Source organism: Puma concolor, chromosome A1 (genome assembly GCF_028749965.1).
Source record: "Puma concolor isolate L17-30 chromosome A1, mPumCon1.1.hap2, whole genome shotgun sequence".
NCBI lineage: Eukaryota > Metazoa > Chordata > Mammalia > Carnivora > Felidae > Puma > Puma concolor.
Genome location: NC_141667.1, coordinates 217,787,896 through 217,805,207, shown reverse-complemented (window position 1 = coordinate 217,805,207; position 17,312 = coordinate 217,787,896). Strand labels below are relative to the sequence as shown.

General features: G+C 41.3%; 1 protein-coding gene across 3 annotated transcripts in view; it reads right to left on the bottom strand.

Annotated features, from left to right (window-relative positions):
* Positions 1 to 17,312, bottom strand: part of LRCH1 (leucine rich repeats and calponin homology domain containing 1) — a 202,574-nt gene that overhangs the window by 102,908 nt on the left and 82,354 nt on the right. The window lies entirely within an intron of this gene.

Genomic DNA, 17,312 nt, shown 5'->3' with positions numbered 1-17,312 from the left:
AATATACCTGAATATTTAATATTTCGTTTATTTAATTCAATTTTGTATTCATAACATGTATTGTCTCTTGGAACATGTCTTTTATAACCTCCGCAAACACACACACACAGACAACTAAACAAGTATTTCATTCACTAGCATCACTGAGTACCCACAATGTGTAAGACCAAGATAAATCAACGGTGTCTCTCTTAAGGACAGGCACTGTGCCTGCCACATGACCAGCAATAAAACTGAGCTCTCTTGGCCAAGGATACCAAAGACCTTACTAATGGTGGTCTACAGAGCAGTGTAAACACACAGCATGGTTTACAATACTACCATGTCAACAATAAAAATATGGAATAGTCCGTAAGGTCTAAATATGGGAATGGTAGACATAACCAAATACAACAAAAGAGGTACCACTCTTGAAAACTGTAACTCGACATCAATCATCTCAATCAGGCTGAGCTGACTGAGGAAGGACTCAATCAGTACGAACAGAAGATGTTTCTTAAATAATATATCATATATACGTAAAGAATCACACCCCATTGAAAAAAAAAAAGAATATTGAAACAGGTCAATACTCTAACGAAATAGAAGTCAAAGGGATATCCTCCTGACTAACCCGCCAAGAAATAAAAACATAAAGAAACAAACACGGGCCTCGATGGCTTCAGGGGTGAATTCTAAGCAGGTTTAAAGGGACAATTATGCTAATATTCAAACTATTCCACACAAGGTAAAAGAAGGTAAGTTTCTAAATACTTATTTGAATAGTAAGGTATAGTACTGATACCAACGCCTAACAAGTATCCAAAAAAGAAACTATTTATGAATCTCCCTTCTAACTACTGATGTAAATCCTAAATTTAAAAATTTGCAAGCAGAATTGAGCAGTACATAAAAAGATGAACATACTGTAACTATGTGGGATTTATTCTAGGAATACAAGGATTTTGTATTATTTAAACAATTCACTATATAACTAGAGTAAAGGCAAAATCGCTTATGATCACCTCCATAGATACTTAACAGGTATTGATAAAATACTGAATACATTCTTTTTCAAAAACTACTTTATTGAAGTATATCTTCTATATCATAAAACTGACCTATTTGAAGTGATCTCTAGCAACTTTACCAAGTGGAACATCATCACCATAAATCAGAACGTTGTTTTAGAATAAGAACAGTTGGCTATTTCTTACATAATCTCTCTCTCTCTCTCACACACACACACACACACACACACACACACACGCACGCACGCATGAGAGAGAGAATTCTTTTATTTATGGCTAAACCTTGAACTACTAGAAATATTACCAGTAAAATCAAGACAATACATCATTACCACTATCACAACTTACTATTGTTCAGGAGATACTAGCCACTGACATGGATAAGGAAAGAAAAGAAGAACCAAAATTGGAAACAAAAAGATAGAATTATCAGTATTTACAAATAATATGATTGTTTTCCCAGAAAACCCAAAAATATCAAGAGAAAAGCTATTTCAAATGTTAAAAAGGTACAGGGTAGAAAATGAATACGCTGAAAAATAGCCTACACACACACACATACACACACATACACACACACACTCACTAGCAAAATGATACAACACAAGAAATCTAATTTATTATAAGAGTAAAACATCTGGAAATCTGACGAAACATGCAAAGTTTATATGAAGAAAACTTTGAAATGCTACTAAGCAATAAAAAACAAAGGTTACAATTGGAAAGATATTCCCTGATAGTAAATAAGACAGCATCAAAAAAAGTATCAGTTCTCCCTAAGCTACACGTGTATAATGGAATGAACCCCCAATTAAAAAACTAAACTTCTACAATACTTTTTGATTTGCTGAGGTTATTATACAAGTTGACTTTAAAGTTCATATGGTAAAATAACAATGCAAAAAGAGCAAGGTATCTCTCAAAACAAAAGGCGCTCTGGGGGCACCGGCTCCCCTAGGCATTAACAGACACATCATAAGGCAGTGTGATGGGCAGGTGAGAAGGTCAAGGGAACAAATTACAAATAGGTCAAAGATATATATGGAAATCAAGTGTGCAGTCAAGGTTGCATTTCAATTCAATAGGTTAAAGAGGTAGGGTCAGTAAACAGTTTGAGAAACCTGGATAGTCAGCTGGAACAAAGGATGACCTATTTCACTCCTTTTATTTCAATACATCCTAAATGAATTAAATGATTGCCTTTAAAAAGTGAAGCCATAAGAGCACTAGAACAACACATGGGAAGTTTGTGTTTATGATCTTAGAATGGAGAAAGCCTTCCTATGAATGGCATAACACAACACTGATGAATCAACACATAACAAAATTTAAGGCATTTTAAAACAAACAAAAATTCTACCAAAGACATAAATGACAGTCAAGGAATGGGGGCAGGGTGGGAAGTCCTACAATACATAAACCCAGTAAGCTAATTTTTTATACATATAAAGAGCTTCTACAGTCAATGATAGTAAGTTTGAAACTCTGGAAAAAAAAGGAAGGAAGGAAGAAAGGAGGGAGGGGAAAGGAAGGAAGGAGGGAGGGAAGGGGGAGGGAAGGAAGGAAGGAGGGAAGGAAGGAAGGAAGGAAGGAAGGAAGGAAGGAAGGAAGGAAGGAAGGAAGGAAAAGAAATGAACAGATGGCTCACAGAAAAGGAAATATAAATGGCTCTTAAGCATATGAAAAACTGATCAACCTGACTCAAATGTGAACAATGTAAATCACAGCTACACGGGACATTTTTCACCTAGTAGACTAGTAAATATCAAATAGTTTGATAAACACATTATAATGCTGAGGACATGATGTAAATGAAGAACATGTCAGCAAAATCAATCAAAATTACAAATGTACATACTTCACTCAACCTAGAAATCTTTCTCATCTACAGATAAACTCATATGACTGCAAATGACATTTTTTAGCATGGCTGGAAAGAACAAAAAATAGAGAGCAAGTTAAATATCGGTGTGTGGTTATACATTAATATGCTATTAATAAATATAAAATTAATTAAACTAATTAATAAAACTAAAATTAAATCAATCAATATTAACATACTGTTAATATTTCATGTGGTGTAATAGAATATTAAACATTATATTCCATAATGAAGTGCTGATACTATGCAGTCATTGAAATGAATGAAGCAGCTTTATTTGTGCTGATCTGGTACAGTCTCTCAGACATATTATATATATTTTTTAAAGCCTGGTACAGAAACAGTATTAGTATTTGTGTTTGTAAATGAATATTTACACAGTTGTTTAAGTATAAATAGATTATCTCTGGAAGCTGCAGAAGAAACCGGTAGAAGTAGTTGTTTCTGGAGAAAGCATTTCTTATTGAGAGGACAGGTGTGGGGGGGGGGGCGGTTCCTGCAACTGTACATCCGGCTGTGGCTTTAGAAATGTGAGTGCATTGCTTATTTGATTTTATATATAGAAATGAATTCCATACATATATATATATATATATATATATATATATATAATCTTGTGTATATACATAGATATAGGATTATGTATATATACATATGTGTATATATACAGATGTATGTGTGTATACATATATGGGTTTATGTATACGTATCTGTGTATGTACACATATACAACTTCCTACCAACATTCTTGTGTTTTAATTTTTTTTAAGTTTATTTATTTATTGTGTGAGAGAGAAAAAGTACAAGCAGGGGAAGGCCAGAGAAAGAGGGGGAGAGGGAGAGAAGGGGAGAGACAGAGAGAGAGAATCCCAAGCAGGCTCCACGCTGACAGCGCAAAGCCGGATGCAGGGTCCATCTTGCAAACTGTTGAGATCATGACGTGAGCTGAGATCATAACGTGAGCTGAGACCAAGAGGTGGACGCTTAACCATCTGAGCCACCCAAGCACCCCTGTACCAACCTTCCTTCTCTACATGCAGAATTTTGTTTCATTGGAAAAGAGATTTGAGAAGCCAGAGCAAACCGCGAAGTCCCATGCCCTTAATTAAGGGAAATACAGGAGCAAGCTTCTTTTCACGAATGTTTAAAATCGCGACAGAAAAAAACTCCGAAAGTCTTGCATTCTTTCTTCCTGAAACTCTCTACTGGACACGGCAATCTTCTTGTGCTACGGTGCTGGAATTTTGCCCAGAAAACTTTTACGTGCGTTTTTCCCTCGGATTCAACTCAAATTTCTACTGAGGCTCCAGTTTACATTCAAAACTTTACCTTTCCTGAGAACTGCTAGGATGGCACTATCAAGCTGAATGTCTCAGTAACTATTTTCAATAATAATAATATTATTATTAGTTTCAGTGTCATGAATGCTTTTTTTTAAAAAAAAAAGATATAGGCATTTTTGTAGAAATGCTGTCATATAACTATAAACCTTTTACTTTTTTATTGTTTTTAAGCTTATTTATTTATTTTTGAGAGACAGAGAGAGCATGAGCACAGGGGGATGGGCAGAGAGAGAGAGAATCCCAAGCCGGCTCCCGACCATCAGCGTCAGCCTGACACAGGTTCCATCTCACAAACCACGAGATCATGACCTGAGCTCAAACCAAAATCAGATGCTCAACCAACTGGGCCACACAGGCACCTCAACTATGAACCTTTTAAATGATCATGGGATACCAAATCAATAATAGAAACCACCCCAACCAGAGCGCAGATCAATTCTAAATCTATAACCACGTGTTATAGGTTTGAGAAAGTTACTCAATTTCCCAGGTCTAGGTTTCTGGATACATAAACTTAAGAGTATATGCAACTGAAAATGTTCTAATGCTCTTTTCAGATCTCAGATTTCTGTATATAAATAAAAAGTATTTAGAATTCAAGTATTTTCTGTCAAAAGTACTCAGAATCCAAGTGGTTTTGCTTCATCATAGTAATCAATAGCAACAGTGGAGTATCACAAAAAGTGATAAAATGCAAACCCACATGTAACAAATACTGGCACATCTTTTTAATAAGTTTGTCCTTTCATTGTAAACTCTATATTCTTATTACATAATCTCTTTTAGGAGTGCTCTGTTTTCAAACTTGGGGAAAATGCAATGGCAGGAGAAAGAAATGATATAATAGCTTATAAATTAAGCTATATTTAATTCTGGTCTCAACTTACTAATAGCATCATCATGAACAGTTACTGTTAGAATAATGTTCCAATTGGTGTCTGAGTCTGGTATCTTTGTTACTACTCAGAATAAAGACATGATATGCTCTCGACCCTTTTGACAGTCTCCTCCACAATCTCCAGATCGGAAGGGAAGCTTTAGCACTTTCCTTCCGTAATTTCCTGCTGCAGCCTAACTTCACATGCTAGAAGGAGCTGAATGAAGGGCTGGTGAGAGCTTCTCAAGAGATGCTCTTAGTCCTGCCTGCTGAGAGAAGAGGAAGCATACCTGGTAAAAACGTAAATTGCCCTCATTTTAAATTGTATCTGATATCTCCTCTTTAATCCTTGTTTTTAATGGTGCAGTTCTGGAGGTATTTTTTTCCGGAATCCTTTTTCTGAAAGGCCTCAGGCTATTCATTATAAATAAAGTTACAAGAAGGGCACCCAGGGGGCGCCTGGGTGGCGCAGTCGGTTAAGCGTCCGACTTCAGCCAGGTCACGATCTCGCGGTCCGTGAGTTCGAGCCCCGCGTCAGGCTCTGGGCTGATGGCTCAGAGCCTGGAGCCTGTTTCCGATTCTGTGTCTCCCTCTCTCTCTGCCCCTCCCCCGTTCATGCTCTGTCTCTCTCTGTCCCCCAAAAAATAAATAAACGTTGAAAAAAAAAAATTAAAAAAAAAAAAAAAAAAAAGAAGGGCACCCAGGTGGCTCAGTCGGTTAAGTGTCCGACTTCGGCCCAGGTCATGATCTCACTGTTCTTGGGTTCGAGGCCCATGTCAGGGTCTGTGCTGACAGCTCAGGGCCTGGAGCCTGCTTTGCGTTCTGTGTCTTCCTCTCTCTGCCCCTCTCCCACTTATGATGTGTCTGTCTCCCAAAGATAAATAAACATCAAAAAAATTTAAATAAAGTCACAAGGTATAAACACTGGGCATCTGCCATGCCCTAGCCTACATTGCTAGCCACCCAAACAGACCTCCAGGTCTACTTGGTTAGTGAGAATTTACCTAGGCACTGTGCTCCCTATCATCCTGGGTCTGTGTTCCAGTTTCCACATCAAGAGGGAAGAAATTTATTACAAAATCTGCATACAGCTCAGACTCTTTCAATGCCTATATAAAAACAGTTGCCTATGGGACGCCTGAGTGGTGCAGTCAGTTAAGCGTCTGACTTCAGCCAGGTCACGATCTCGCGGTCCGTGAGTTCGAGCCCCGCGTCAGGCTCTGGGCTAATGGCTCAGAGCCTGGAGCCTGTTTCTGATTCTGTGTCTCCCTCTCTCTCTGCCCTCCCCTGCTCAAACTCTCTCTCTCAAAAATTAATAAACATTAAAAAAAAAATTTTTAAAAAAATAAAATAAAAACAGTTGCCTAGATCAGCATCGTTCAAATTAAAACAAAGCTGAAAAACAGGAAAAAAAGTTTTCCTTTCTTATTTTTTTAAGTTCACTACCCATATGATTAATTATCGACTTACTTATCAACATATACTAAGTACATGGTTTCTGGAGAAACAAAAACCACACAGACTTACTTTTATTTTTAGTGAGTTTATCATTTGAAAAGTGAGATGAGGCAAACCTAGAATAGACTAGAAGGTAAGATGTTCTAATTGAGCTAAAAAAGGAAAAGATACATGTAAAGAGCTAAAATCCAGGGATGCCTGGGTAGCTCAGTTGGTTAGGTGTCTGACTTCAGCTCTTCGTAGCTTGTGAGTTTGAGCCCTGCGTGGGGCTCTGTGCTGACAGCTCAGAGACTGGAACCTGCTTCCGATTCTGTGTCTCCCTCTCTCTCTGCCCCTCCCCTGCTCACACTCTGTCTCTGTCTCTCCCAAAAATAAAATTTTTTTAATAAATAAAATAAAGAGCTAAAATCCAGTTGGGTAAATCACGTCACCATCCATTGAGCACATCCATTACACCACACATCGTATCTGGAGTTTCGTACCTGGTACCTCGTTTAAACCATCCCAAAGAGGGGCACCGGGGTGGCTCAGTCAGTTGAGCATCTGACTCCTGCTTGGTTCACGTCATGATCTCACACTTTGTGAGTTCAAGTCTGCCATTGGGCTTTGGAGCCTGCTTGGCTCAAGCTCCACGATGACAGCTTTGGAGCCTGCTTGGGATCCTCTCTCCCTATCTTCCTGTCCCTTCTCTGCTCCAGCTCTCTCTCTTTCTCTCTCTCTCAAAGTAAATTTAAAATTGTTTTAAAAATAAGTAAATAAACCATCGCAAGGAGCAGTGTTCCCAACATCTGAGGAAACAAGTCTCAGGAGTCATCAGTGACTTGCCCAAAGTCACTGATGAGACAAGCAATTCTACGCACACCTAAGTATGTCTAACTCTAGGGCCTGACTGAGTTCCCTGCACTCTTTCTCCACAGAATAATGCCAGCAAGACCACGATGTGTCCCTCAGCTAGACTGTTAGGAAGATATGACAATTAATCTTCACTGCATTTTCATTTGTCCAAAATGCAATCACAAAAGAAAATCAGCATGTTCTGTGCATGGACCCAGGGGGGAAGACAGTTATAAACATGATGTTCAAAAAATAAAGTACTGAAAACAATATGTCAGCTAACGGGCTAAATTCTGGAAACAGCTACAGGAAACTTGCTAAGTAGAAATCCTGGCCTAAACTGGTAATTACGCGAAACTTACGTAAGCACTGTGTTCACTGCAGAGTTTAGAATGGTCTTCAGAGCCATGACTTACTTTTCCTACTTGTCTCTGAGCATCATTTATTTTTGCAATTAACTTTATTACTGGAAGACAGAAAAAGGGTGCAAAAAAACAGGCACGTGTGCTTTCTCGTGCTTTACTCAGGCTAATGCAAAAGTCACCTTGTGCCTTTGGGCATCCACGAGCACCATGGGAAAACTGTCCAGAAGGGCTGAAGTCAGTCTGGATTACGATGTTTTGACTTTGATAATCCAGAGTAGATAACCCAATTATAAATATGGGTGGGGGGAATAACATACAAACTTTTTTCAAAATCTCTCCTGTTAGCCAAAAGCAAAGAAATAAAACAAGGTCTGATCCTTCAAGAAGAAGGAGGAGGAGAGGAGGGGGAAGATGGGGAAGGGGAAGGAGGAGGAGGAAGCAAAGAAGCAGCAACAGAAGAATGAAATCTAGGACTCTGTTGTAATGAAATCTGTAAGAGGACAGTCAGCTCGCAGCGTCACACAGTTGTGAATGTCGCTAACTTGGCCTTGGAAAGCACAGAGATATGCCAGAAGGCAGCGGAGCCCAGGCAGGAGCCCGGCGGTCCCACTGACTATCACAGACAGACTGAGATGGAAGCGATGAAGGTTCTCCAACCCAGGAAAGACAAAACAACAAGGGCTCACAGATACTAGGCAAGTGTTAAGCAGAAAATTAGAATCTTTCTCTTGCAATGCAACCAAATCCAGCTGGGCAAATGGGTCTGGAGCTATGAAAGGACCCAGTAGGTCTGAGTGACAGTAAGTAAGCTTTTAGAGGTAGAGATAAATATAGATGAAGAATGCAATTAACTAATTAATTAAACAATTAATTTTTATTGTTTGTTTTTCTAATTCTGTTATAAATAGATAGAGGTGCTACTTCGAAAGTGGTAGAACTTATGGGCTACTTTCCTACATAAAACATTTGCCAAGTTATTTCTCAGCCTTGTTGGTACACTGTAATCACCCGAAAGTTTTTTGAAATCCTGAAGCCTGGGACCCATGGCTATAAATTTTAGGATGTGGCTCTGACATCAGGATACCTTGGATGTCCAGGTGACCCTTCTATTCCAGGGGAAATGCAGTTAAGTAGGTGATCCAGCCTCTCAGGTTCCCTACCTAAGCCACGCCTCTCCAACAGGTGGCACTGAGCTAGGGGCAGACAAGGGGGCCCAGGAGAGGTCTGGTTTGGAGTGCCCACTGCTACCTTACCAGGAATCTTACTTTGGAAAAGGAAACCTGACTTGATAGAGTTAACTATTGGTCAATTAGATTTTTATTCCCCCAAATTATTCTCCACTAGTATATTAAAAACTAGTTTGAGTATTTGATCAGAGCAGCAAAAATCTGACCTGGAAGGGATTTTTATTATGTATCATGAATCGACTATCATCATAGAAATGTAAGTTTTTCCTCATTGGTTTCTCACCAGACTCAAGTGAGGCAGGTGCTGTTACAGCTCTCAGTGATGTGTGGACACTAAGGCTCAGGGAGGCTAGGTAACGTGCCTGAGGATACAGAGCTAGTACGTAACAAGGTAAGAAGTAAACCAGCAGGTATGACATGAAAGCCTTGCTCTGAACTATTACTGATTCTGCTTCATAGGACTCCAATGCAGGGAAAGCCAGCTGTTCATATGGGTATCTCTTTTTATTTATTTTAATTTATTTTTTACATTTATTTATTTTTGAGAGAGAGAGACAGAGCGTGAGCAGGGGAGGGGCAGAGAGAGGGAGACACAGAATCAGAAGCAGGCTCCAGCCCCGAGCTGTCAGCACAGAGCCCGACGTGGGGCTTGAACCCACGAACCGTGAGATCATGACCTGAGCCGAAGTTGGACCCTTTAACCGACTGAGCCACCCAGGCGCCCCTGGGTATCTCTTTAAAAAAAAAAAATTAAGAGATCCATTTCAGATACCTGATCAGAAGACATTAAAGGACCTCACAACTCTGTACTAAAAGTAAGTGACCTTTGACCAGGTCTCCTAAAAATTCTCTCCAGAAAGAGCATGTGCATCAGTGCCTTGTTTCCCACCCCGAGCTGAACACTGTCCTTCTTTGCTGCAAACGCGCCCTGGGGTCTAGCCCTGCACCGAGGAGCAGGCAACACCACCGTTCTGTGCAAACACTCCCGGGCGGCAGACCGGAACCCCAGAACCACGTCCTCCCCACGTCCGCTTCTTAATTGAAGCACTGACATGAAAGCTTGTGCAGCCAGAAATAAAACAATAAGTTTCGCCACGGCCAAAACAAGCTTTGCAAATCCCTAAAATAAAGTGGCCAAATGAATAAAAATAAGCAGGGGAGGGTAGAAAAACAGTTGATGGAATCTGGTGTGCAGTCAGCACCGTCAGAAGCACGATGTTGTTTTTGTATAAAAAAGGAAAGTGGTGCCTCAGGAGGAACTGGATGAGGCCAGCAGTCCAGCAACAACATCCTGACTTATCAGCCACAACAGCCATGCGCCAGAAGCGCTGACAGACCAGTACAGCTGGGAACCTCATTTGCTGTGTCTTGCTTTCTGGTCGGAAGAAAAGGCCTAAGCTTGGAACTTCAAGTCGTGTCTTGTTCCAGCCAAGACCACATGATATATTTTTCAAGCTGAACAATAAACATGCCATCATGAGAGTTTAAGTTTAGAATATTAGCACTCATCATGATATTTCAATAACTGGGTGAAATGGGTGTCCTTCATACATAAATCTAACCTCCTGACCCGCCAGCTGAAGCATAGGACCTACTATTTTCCAAAGACTGAGAAGGGATGCTCTGTGCCTGGCCTCTCTACCCTCTTGCTTGGTCACTCCTGGGGCCACAGTGCAGAGACAGTCCTTAGGTGGAAGCATGGTCTGGGGCCACCTGCCCTCTCTGGACAACCCATATCCCCTCGCACCTAGGTGGGCAGGGGTCTCTTTTAGAAGAACCTCAACTAGGGGTGCCTGGGTGGCTCAGTCAGTTAAGCGTCCGACTCTTGGTTTCAGCTCAGGTCATGATCTCAGGTTCCTGAGAGCCCCACATCGGGCTCTGTGCTGATGGTACAGAGCCTGCTTGGGATTCTCTCTCTCCCTCTCTCTCTCTGACCCTCCCCTGCTTGTGCCCTCTCTCTCTCTCTCTCTCTTTGAAAATAAATAAACATTACAAAAATAAGAATCTCAGCTGTATCTTTCTGTCCCTCCTGAACTTCCTCCCTCTGCTGCACAATCTGACATCCGACTGCCCCTCACTTCAACTTTTCTCTCAGCACAGACACCCTACCCTGCCCCATGACGCAGCACCCCCGGGGGTTCCCCCAGGGCACCTGCACATTTGGAAATCCCAGTAGTGAAGCATAAGCCCCTGGGCTGACGCATCCTTGACTCTAGAGATGAAACCACCTAACGCTTCCAGGGTTAAACGGACATAAGCGGGTACATAAATGTTTTGAGGGAGTCCATCAAAATTTCAGGCTACATCTCTAAGAGAGCAACAGGAAAAAAGTCTTATCAAACAGTAGAGAGGAGTTAAATAATTCCTCAGTATGAGCCATGAGTCTTCCCTGGCCACCTGTTTAAAGTTTCCACAGCTCTGCCTTAAGCTCCTTGCTCTCATCCACATTTTCTTCTTTTCTTAGCACTTAGATAAACTCCTAACACAACATACCATTTATTCTTGTATTTGGGTTATTAATGTTTGCTCTCCCCTACTAGAATGTTAAGTCCCGTGAGGGTTGGGATTTTGCATTGTTCACTGGTAGACAGTAAGAGTGTAATAAATATCTGTTGAATGAGTGGAAGAAAGCAGGCTCTTAGGTCAGAGAGCTTGAGTTCAAATCCTGCTCACACCACACTCAGCTGTGTGGACTTGGAAATAGTCATTTAACTTCTCTATGCCTCAATTTCTTCACCTGTAATATGAGGGTAATAACAGGACTAGTAGCCCCACTGAATTACTGGAAGGATTAAATGAGATGTTTGATACCTTTAAAGTCCTTAGAGCAGCGTCTGGCACAGCGTGAAATACTCTAAGAAAAGCCTCTATTGTTAGGTCAGCTAATGCTGGCTTCTGAGTATTTCTAGCAAGAAATATACTGGTTGGGCTGGGAAGGAGCTTAAAAGTCTAACTGACAATCATGTATACCACATGCACAAGTGCCTCATAATAACAAACAACAGATCTTAGATTTAAAAAAAGAATTTTTAAAAAATAATGTATTTTGAGTGAAAAATGTGTAAGTTGGTTGGAAGGTTTCCCTTTCACAGGCTACAGGAGGAAGTAAGAAATAGAAATTACTTTTGGTAAAGGCCAAAAAGCATATGGTGACAGATTAGACACTCGGCACAGTGATTTTATTAGCAGGTGATACCTAGTAAGCCCACAAAGTACAAAGAGGTAATTACATGTAGGTGGCCTTTTACTAACAAATACATTACGGAAATGTTGAGAGCAAAAACTGATTTCTTTATTGTACCTCTCCTATCCAAGGCGCAGCCAAAAAATAAAAAAAAAAAAAATTACAGATTACACATGTTTAAAAGACCAGCATACATATGGGGCTGGGATTGGGAGGGAAGGAGGTAGTTCCTGCCCCGAAGGATAATCATTGCACTTAACCTCTAAAAGAGGCTTTCTGCTCTTAAACACAATTCTAACAAACGCTATTATTAACTGTTCCAGGCTCACAGCATTTTAGAAGCAACAAATAAATAAGGAAAAGAGAAGCAGCGTAAGAAAATACACTTCTAACGAAGAACGGTAACAAACACAGTATCAACCTATATTTCAAATTTTAAGTATCTTAGGGGAGCCCGCGTGGCTCAGTCAGTTAGGCATCTGACTTCAGCTCAGGTCATGATCTCACAATTCATGGTTCGAGCCCTGCATTGGGCTCTGTGCTGACAGCTCAGAGCCTGGAGCCTGTGCCTCTTCTCTCTCTGCCCCTCCCCTATTTGCTCGCTCTCTCTCTCTCTCTCTCAAAAATAAATAAACATTAAAAAAAATTAAATTTTAATTATCTTAAATTTAAAAATTAAAATGCAATGTCAGGGCCCCCCTAAATATTACAGCACAAGGTAGTTGTAACACAAGAGCAAAAGTGGAACAACTTTGAATAATCCAGCAACAGTTCACATATCTGAGGATTATGTTTAAAATGCTCTGTTGAAGACAGGAGGGAAGTATGTAAGTAATTATTTTAATGTTTTCATGTAAAATCACTGAAAACAAACATTTTGGGGGTTACAGCCCCTCTGTCATGACCCATCCCCTGGGGATTCTGTTTAGCTAAGGCTTCACTGCACAAGAAATCATTTCCCATTTGCTTGAAGCTAATTTTGGCTTGGACACATAATAAAAGCAGCCCATCATTACAGTGGGACACGCCAATTTGAAGGGGAAATACTAATTTTCTTGTAAAACAGAAACGCTTTAAGTAGCATTATTTGCAATATGCAAAAGGTAGAAACAACCCAGATGTCCAGCAAAGGATGAACAGATAAGCAAAATAAGGTACATACATACAATGCAATATTATTCAGCCTTAAAAAGGAAGGAAGTCCTGACACGTGCTACAGTTGCTTAAAACCTGAGGACATTTTGCTAAGTGAAACAAGCCAGTCACCAAACAGACAAATACTGTATGATTCCACTTGTATGAGGTGCTTGGAGTGGTAAAGCCTAGAGAGACAGAATGGAGAAGGGTCATTGCCAGGGGAGAGGCAGGATGGAGGGCTTAGTGTTTCGTAGGTGCAGAGAAAAAAAGAGTTCCGTGGATGGATGGTTGCACAACCACGTGAGTGAACCAACTACACACTTCAACAGGGTTAACCTGGTAAATTGAAATATTTTTTTACATTTATTCATTTTTGAGAGACAGCACAAGTGGGGGAGGGGCAGAGAGAGAAAGAGACACGGAACCCGAAGCAGGCTCCAGGCTCCGAGCTGTCAGCACAGAGCCCGGTGCGGGGCTCGAACTCACAAACCGCGAGATCATGACCTGAGCCAGAGTCGGACGCTTAACCGACTGAGCCACCCCAGCGCCCCTACCCTGGTAAATTTTATGCTGTATGTTATTTTTCTCACAATTGGAAAAAGTATGAATGTTTTCGAAAACAATCGCAAAATACAAACATTATCCTGGAAAATGTAAAATTCCCCACGATACCAGAAGCCACTAACCCTACAGAGCTGGAAGCCTGAGAGAAGGGGACAGCTTTGAGGAACGACACAGGGACAGTAGCACACGTGCAGCATGAACAGCGTCCTGCAGCTCTGAGACCAGGCCCCACTACGTTAGCGCTCACCTGACCGCTTTCTCTAGCTCCACCTATCGATCTGTAAATATGTGCCCTCATTCATCACAGTGCCAACATTAGGTCCTTGGTACGTTTGTACCTCAGAAATGCTCGGAAGAAAAACTGAGGGCCATCTGGGTGGCTCAGGTCCTGATCCCAAGGCTGTGGGATCGAGCTCCGAGTTGGGCTCCCCGCTGAGCATGGAGCCTGCTTAGGATTCTCCCTCTGACCCTCTGCCCCTCTCCTCCACTTGCTCGCTCTCTCTCTCAGAAAACAAAACCATGGGGGCGCCTGGGTGGCTTAGTCAGGTGGACATCCGACTTCGGCTAGGGTCATGATGTCGTGTCGGGCTCTGTGCTGAGCCTCACAGCCTGGAGCCTGCTTCGGATTCTGTCTCCCCCTCTCTCTGCCCCTCCCCTGCTCATGCTCTGTCTCTCGATAATAAATACACGTTAAAAAATATTGTTTTAAAAAGTGAAATGATGCATATAGAGCAGCAATGCATGGAGCTCAACATATGACATGACGGTTAAGAAAGGAAATATAACCAGGACCCAGCTTCTGCTCTAACAATCTCTCCGAACAGAAAGGAAGAGAGAGGCAGAGCGTCATTAAATTGCAGAGAGGTATAGGAACAGCAGATCAGCACAGGTCCCCCCATGGGCTGCAGAGGAGCCCAAATGAGACACAGCAGCAGCAACTCTGCTGGGACCCTGGGCAGGGAGGGAGCAGGGAGTGTGCGGGGCTAGGCCTGAGGCAGGGCACACAGGGCAGCTGCTCAGGGGCTGTGAGGGGAGGGCAAGGACTTGGGTCCTCTGGGCTGCCATTGGGAGGACAGAGGCCCCCGTGGGCTGCCATTGGGAGGACAGAGGCCCCCATGGGCTGCCATTGGGAGGACAGAGGCCCCCATGGGCTGCCAGAGGGAGAACAGAGGCCCCCAGGCTTTTCTGATGAGGCTAGAGAGTTCCAAGGGCCCTTTGCTAAAGCACATGGGCAGTATTCAAAATGTCACAAATACCTTGTTGCCTGACTAAAGTTGAGCCGCCGAGGACAGTCCCTTACCGACTGTCCTACCTTAACTGGAGGAAGACGAGCTGCAAGTCAGTAAGGGTGCTCAGCGAGCTCTGAAGGAGGAATAATGTGGGGAATGCAAAGAAAGTGAGTCCCAAGGGTTCTGAGGAGCACTGACTTCGCGCATGCCCAGACTTACACTATGTGTTGGAGTCAGAGGCAGGGAGTGGACTTTCTGTACACAGAGCAGGGGAGAAGACATAGGAGCAAACTGTGAACTCCATGGTCTCAGGCTTGCCCGAGTTTTATTATCATTCCAGGCTCACTATCAAGAATGAAACAATGCACTGTTGTGAGCTGGTGATTACCTAAATGCTGAAACTCTCAACCATAAAAGAAATGTTGTTTGCCAGAAAGAAAGCCCTTTCTAATTGAACACTGACCAAGCCACAAAGTTTTTTCCAGGATTTTTACCTTTGTTGGAAGCTTCTGAAATCAAATATATTGCGAAAAAGTCTATTTAACTTCAGTGACCCATAACCATCAGTTAGATTCTTTTATTATACACTTTAAAAATAAATGATTTTAAATAAAACCATCAAGAAAGTTAAGACTACCCCCAAAGGTAAAAAGGGTGCAGTGCTTTTATAGTTTACACAGCACTTCACATATATTATTGATTTGGTCTCACCTATTAAAAAGAGCCTTTAGAAGCAAATCAAATACTACCATTTTTTTAGGGGCGCCTGAGTGGCTCACTCAGTGACAAATAAATAAACTTAAAAAAATTTATCATTTTTTGCTACAACATGGTAAATAACCTCAGGCATAAGACCACGTAACATCTGTAATTATCTTTAATTAGAATGAAATTACTGGCCCTCCAGGAGATTTTCTAAATGCCATGGGAATGTACTGGTACATTTTTAAAGAGTTCCAAGACAAAGAAATGAATCTTTCCTTTTATTAACTGTGAAGTAAATCACAGCTCCAGTAGCCACACAACCCATTATTCAAATTTTCCAAGTACTATACTTGTGTTAAGTACTTGGTAAGAGCCATCGTTTTGAATTAGAAATCAAACAGAATTCAAAATTTATACCATACGGTGTTATAATTAATTATCAGTAACTGATTAATCTTAAATGAGGCAAAATTTCAAAGAAGTTTCAACAGATGCTAATGAGGTCGAAGGAGGACCACAAACTTTACCACAAATTCTATCAAAAAACCCTCAAAGATACCACCAGTGATATTTTTAAGATATAATCCAGGAAACCTAAAGCTACTATAACACTTAAATGTAATAGTCGATATGACAACAAGTTTTATATTTGAGTCTATTTGAAAATCCACAGGAGGGGCGCCTGGGTGGCACAGTCGGTTAAGCGTCCGACTTCAGCCAGGTCACGATCTCGCCCTCCGTGAGTTCGAGCCCCGCGTCAGGCTCTGGGCTGATGACTCGGAGCCTGGAGCCTGTTTCCGATTCTGTGTCTCCCTCTCTCTCTGCCCCTCCCCCGTTCATGCGCTGTCTCTCTCTGTCCCAAAAATAAATAAAAAATAAAAAAATAAAAAAATAAAAAAAATAAAAAAAACGTTGAAAATCCACAGGAATTTTCTTGTACATAATGGATATAGTGTTTTTACTACTAATGATATTTTATGTGTATAAAAAATGTTCAGAGGAACCTAAATTACGATTCCATCTGTATGTGCTTTTTTGAAAGTAGATACATCGTGTTGGGGAATTTTAAATTCAGCTTTGTTATCTTTCAGATAAAACAAGAACTTGAAATTTCAAATGAAACTTCTGTTTGGAGAAGGAAATGAACAATGAGTTATAATTTTCTTCGCGGGGGGAGAAGCTTCTTCTCTATAGAGTCATTCAACAAATACTTGGGCACCCGCTATATGAACCCTGGCACAATGCCTGCCCTCTGGAACTTACGTTCAGCTGGGGTGACCTAAACAAAACTAACAGATAAGATATATAGTATGTTAGATAGTGGCACATGTTAGAGAGAAAAAGGTAATAGAAAGTATGGAGAAGGGGCCTGCAATTTTAAACAGGGTGACCAGGGAGAATTCACAAATCAGGTGGCATTGGGTGGAAGTAAGAGGAAGTCACCGGAACATCTGGGGGATGAGCCTTCCCCCCAGGGTGAACAGCAAATGGAAACAGAGAGAACAAGGGTGAGAAAATAAGAAACTAAGACCAGGGA